Genomic DNA, 6,000 nt, shown 5'->3' on the forward strand with positions numbered 1-6,000 from the left:
AGTCCAACCATCCTTCGCGAATGCCGAAAGCCCCGTTTCGGGCCGGTGGCGACAGATGGCGACTCCACTGGGGAAGCCTCGAGAGTCAGTCCCATTTAGTGACAGATTATTTTTAACAAATAATAGTTAAAATTACTTTATTACCCCTTGTTTGTATGATAATATGTTTATCTATTTGGCTTTAAATAACTGTTGTATGTTTAATTTTACGCAATTGTTTGAAATAAAAACTGCACACAAACCTTTGCACACAACAGTTCCCTCTATACCCGGGGGCATGAGTGGTAAGCCATAGGGAGTGGATGTTAGTACGGCCGGTTGTCGAATGGGTCTATAGGTGCCCGTAGACCGTTGTCGGAAAGCATCACTCAAGGTGATAACCATGAACTCGAGTCCGACAGTGCGTTGGAGCTTTCCATCGACTTACGACGAGAGGAATTGGGTCCCTATAATGGGGGCACCTTGGGGGCCTCAGACCGGTGAGAACAGTTAGAACCACCTTGAATATGCACCTTTCTGCAGGAAACCTCTACCTCGTGATTCGCTCGTGACTGTTCGTGGATGAGTGAATTGTTTGTGTAAATGCTTATGTGCAATTGTTTGTGCATTAATAAATAACCTCGTGATAAGGTCTAAAGAATAAATCCCATGCATGAAAAAACCATGACATGAGAGGAAAGACCATGTGTGAAAATATAATAAAAAGCGAGGAGCATGTACATCATTGCCAATAAGACCTCATGCATCCTCATCAATTATTCATTTTAGGATCACCAATACCCTCTCGATGTGAGTAAAAGGGACCCATGACTATTGAGATTCTCCGTTGGGGAGAGATCATAGGCTAGGGAGGGTGATAAACCTTCATCTTAAAAAGGCAGCGCCTTAAAGATGGAGTCTTATCAAGCTCACATCGAGAGTGTATTCATACCATGAATAAACTAATTAGAATAAAACATTCATTCTAGAAAGTGGCTGGTCATCTCTCTGTCCTCACACGCTCGCAGAAAATCAAGAAGATGGAAGCGCTGGAGGACCAAAATAAGAAGCTCACAGCCGAGTTCTCACAGCTCAAAGAACAAATGGCGCAAATGATGGAACTCATGCGTCACCATAATGTACATGGGTCTCACCACAGTGACCATGAGTCCCATCATCATGAGGAGGAGGAACATGAGGAAGAACCTCCACGAGCTGTACCCCTTGGAGCGGGGATCATGATTAAAGAGCCCGAGGTTTCAAAGGAACAATTCCATGCTCTTGAGGATCGGCTAAGGGCTATGGAAGGGCATGATTTTGACATCAAAGATGCCGCCGATATGTGCTTGGTGAGGGACATCCAATTCCCTCCCAAATTTAAAGTGCCAGATTTCCCAAAATACGTGGGATCGACTTGCCCTAAGAGTCATCTCACCATGTACTGTCGCAAGATGGCTGCATATGCTACCAATGAAAAGCTCTTAATTCATTGCTTTCAAGAGAGCTTGGCCGAAACCGCACTCAATTGGTATATGCAGCTAGATGGAAATCTAGTACACACATGGAGGCAGTTGGCCGACGCCTTTCTCAAGCGCTACAAATACAACATCGACCTAACACCCGATAGGTCAGATCTTCAAGCCTTGAGTAAGAAAAATGATGAATCTTTCAAGGCGTACGCCCAACGATGGAGGGAGTTGGCGGCACAGATAGAGCCCCCGCTGTCGGATAAGGAGACGGTGTCCTTATTCATCAACTCGTTGACTGGTCCCTATTACGATAAAATGATAGGGAACACAACGACACTCTTCTCGGACATCATCACCATTGGGGAGAGAGTGGAACAAGGACTTAAAAGTGGGAAGCTGGCTAAGCCTTCCCAATCATATGAAGCTAAGAAGGCCTTCGGGAAAAAGAAAGAGGGAGGAGTCAATGCTATAACCATACCCTCGGCTACTTCCACTTCGAAGACGGGAAGATCGCAATTCACCCCTGTGAAGAAGTTTGATAAACTTCCGACCACTTATAGCGATCTCCTGCCGAAGCTAGTAGAAGCCAAACTTCTAGCTCATGTTCCACCAAGGAAGATCGACCCACCTTACCCCGATTGGTACAAGCCACAAGACAAATGTTTATACCATTCGGGGGCACCAGGGCATTCAACAGAGAAATGCCTAGCTCTCAAATACAAGGTCCAAAACCTTATTGATGCCGGGTGGGTCACCTTCGATTCGACAGCGCCCGACGTGAGCAAGAATCCTCTGCCAAAGCAGGAGTAGAGAGAAGAACAAGCCACGATAGGGCCCCTTCATATTTCTCTTTTAGGGACTCATGATCAGTACCCGAGATCATGAGAACCTTTTCATGTAAATAAGGGTTTTTGTACAGTTTTAATACATATCAATAAAGAGGCATTTTTCACATTACTCTTTTTTTTGTTCTTTTCTCTCTTTCCTCATTAACATTAATAATTCTAAACCTAAACAGAACCAATAAAATAATTATGTCTGTAATTGTTCGCTCTGACCGGGATCCAAAGGTGAATGGGTTGAGTTGGACAGTGATGAGGAGACCATCTCTCCGGATCTGCAAAGATTGCTAGATCAAGAAGCTCGTCAAGAGAAATTGGAGACTGTGAATTTGGGGCATGGCCGAGAGATATAAGAGGTCAACATTGGGACCCATATCAGTGATGAAATAAGGACACATGTTTCCGCTATGATTATAATAAAATCATTCTTCATTGCTTCTTTTCTTGCTTATAATAAAATTCTAAACCACATTATTTTTAACCCTGTTTGAATAAACATGAATGAGGTTAAAATCATCTTAATAATAATAAACCCACATCATTTTTATGTGGAGGTGTGTGTGACAACTTGGAGCACCTTCCCTTGGCCTTGACAAGTGCCATCATGGGTAAAAAGAAATCTTTCAAAATAAAAGAAGCTCGGCAGGAAACTCAAAAAGGGGACTGCGCAAAAATAAGAGCAAAAGACCCGCTAGGAATCCCACGAAAGGGTGACCTAGGCAAAAGTTAGGGTTACAAAAATAAACAAAAACAAAGGTCCGCTAAAACGCCACAAAAGGGTGTTTTAGGCAAAAATAAGGACAATCAAAAAAACAAAAGAAATCCATGATGGTACCATGAGCCGAATTCAAGAAAGGTTCAAGGGAAGCTATCCAAGTTGTCGAATCACAACACGACTTTTTAACTTCATAAGTGTTTAATCAAACAAGCCTAAACACATAAGCCTACCTTGGCCATCCATTCTTACAAAAATCATTTTTGAAAAATAAATCCCCTCTAAAACACAAACTTCAGAACAAAAATATCTTTCCTTTCTTTTCTCTCTTGTCCCGAAAGATTTTAGAATAATCTAGTGGAAGCATGGAGAAGTAAATCATCACTGAAAATGGATCTAATCTGAATAATAAAATGGTGGAAGAACTGTGCCAAGAATTCAAGATCCAACACCGCAACTCTTCCCCATATCGGTCAAAGATGAATGGAGCAGTCGAGGCAACCAATAAGAACATCAAGAAAATAGTGCAAAAGATGGTTGTCTCATTTAAAGACTGGCACGAGATGTTACCCTTCGCTCCTCATGGCTATAGGACTTCAGTACATACATCTACAGGAGCTACTCCATTCTCCCTCGTTTATGGGATGGAGGCAGTTCTACCCATCGAAGTCAAGATACCTTCTCTAAGGGTAATTATGGAAGCAAAACTTTCCGAGGAAGAATGGGTTCAAAGCCGGTATGACCAGTTGAACCTCATTGAAGAAAAATGGCTGAACGCCATATGCCATGGTCAAGCCTATCAGAGGAAGACCAAAAAGGCTTTTGACAAGAAAGTCCACCCTCGAGTCTACCATGAGGGAGAGTTGGTAATGAAGAAATTGCTACCAACTCGAAAGGACAAAATCGAAAAGTGGGCCCCAAATCACGGAGGACCATACGTGGTAAAACGAGCCTTCTCAGGAGGAGCATTGATCCTCACAGACATAGATGGAGAAGAACTTCGATACCCAGTCAACGCCGACGTGGTAAAGAAGTATTATGCTTGAAGACGTTGCTTGCATAAGCCCGCTAGAATGAAAACCCGAAAAAGGGCATCCTAGGCAAAAGTTAGGGCAAAACAAAAAGCCCGCCAGTACAAGGGTACTAGGCAAAACAAAGGCAAAATTATCCCCGCTAGGATACGTCCTAGGCAAAAGTTAGGGGCAAAAGAATAAGATGTAAAAGCAAAGCAAGCAACGATCACTTGAATCGAAAACCGAAAGGCGGATCAAGTGATTATCTTCTAGAAGCAAGCATCTTGCAGCATCTACACTCCTGGCTCAGGCATCTCACCCGAAGCAACTAGGGGAATGTAAAGAGCAACAATTACAGATATAATTGTTAAGCCCAATGTATATAGCCTACCCTGGCCAGCCATTCTTCAGAAAATCCCTCTGTATATCTTTCTGTAAAAACACTTGTGAATATTAATAAAATATCTATTCATTTCTTTTCTCTCTTGACCATGTGATTATGCCTCTAAATTGGTATTTCTAAAAAAAAATTGTATGAAATTCCTTAATAATCGGTCAATAAAGAAAATTGGAGGGGTTCCTATAAAATCCATAATCTCCTGCATAAAAGGCTCACAAAAATCCTCCCTCGCGTCTATGACAGAAACTCCTCCAAAGAAGAAGAGGATAGGGAGAGCCATTCACTTTTCTAAATAAAAGAACAAAAATAAAAACTTGCATTGCTTGCATCACACACATTAGTTGCACATTTAAAGACCTTACCACGAGGCAATTGCATAAAATAGAAAAAATAGAAAATTGCTTGTGTATGACAGCAGTCAACAAAAGCCGAAAACGAAAAAAGGCAAGGATACAAACAATACTCCTCAGTTTGTACAGAATAACTGAGCCTGGAGAGGCTTGCCGAAATAATACTCTCTCAGAATAACTGAGCCTGGAGAGGCTTGCCGAAATAATACTCTCAGAATAATTGAGCCTGGAGAGGCTCGCCGAAATAATACTCTCTCAGAATAATTGAGCCTGGAGAGGCTTGCCGAAATAATACTCTCTCAGAATAATTGAGCCTGGAGAGGCTCGCCGAAATAATACTCTCTCAGAATAACTGAGCCTGAAGAGGCTTGCCAAAATAATACTCCTCAGAGACATTTCTGTACAGAAAAAGCCAAAACCAACAAAAAAGGCAAAAATACAGAAAAAGCCAAAATCAACAAAAAATACAGAAAAAGCCGAAATCAACAAAAAAGGCAAAAACACAGAAAAAGCCAAAATCAACAAAAAAGGCAAAAACACAGAAAAAGCCAAAATCAAAAAAAAGGCAAAATACAGAAAATCCAACAAATTATACAGAATAACTGAGCCTGGAGAGGCTTGCCAAAATAATACTCTCCAAAAGACATCTCAGCTTGCATTCTTGGGCTGAACAAAAAACCAATTCATCATACAGAATAATTGAGCCTGGAGAGGCTTGCCGAAACAATACTCTCTCAGAATAACTGAGCCTGGAGAGGCTCGCCGAAATAATACTCCCACAGAATAACTGAGCCTGGAGAGGCTTGCTGAAATAATACTCTCTCAGAATAACTAAGCCTGGAGAGACTTGCTGAAATAATACTCTCTCAGAATAATTGAGCCTGGAGAGGCTCGCCGAAATAATACTCTCTCAGAATAATTGAGCCTGGAGAGGCTTGCCGAAATAATACTCTCATCAGAATAATTGAGCCTGGAGAGGCTCGCAGAAATAATACTCCCCAGAGAAACCCCAACTCAAGCTCACGGAACAAATCCCCAGCGAGAGCTATCAAAGCAAGATCGACAAAATTCCCAATGGAAGCACGATCACCCAAGCAGTATATCTAGTCAAAGGACTTAAAACTTCCTCAGTGGAAGATAGCTCTCCAACTCAGGCGTTGAGTGAGTCTAAGCCTGTAGAGGCTTCCTAAATAATACTCTGGGATACATAAGATCCCCAAATCCCCAGTCGC

The sequence above is a fragment of the Cajanus cajan genome, chromosome 3, assembly GCF_000230855.2.
Source record: "Cajanus cajan strain Asha chromosome 3, NIPB_CcT2T_4, whole genome shotgun sequence".
In the NCBI taxonomy this organism is placed as follows: Eukaryota; Viridiplantae; Streptophyta; class Magnoliopsida; order Fabales; family Fabaceae; genus Cajanus; species Cajanus cajan.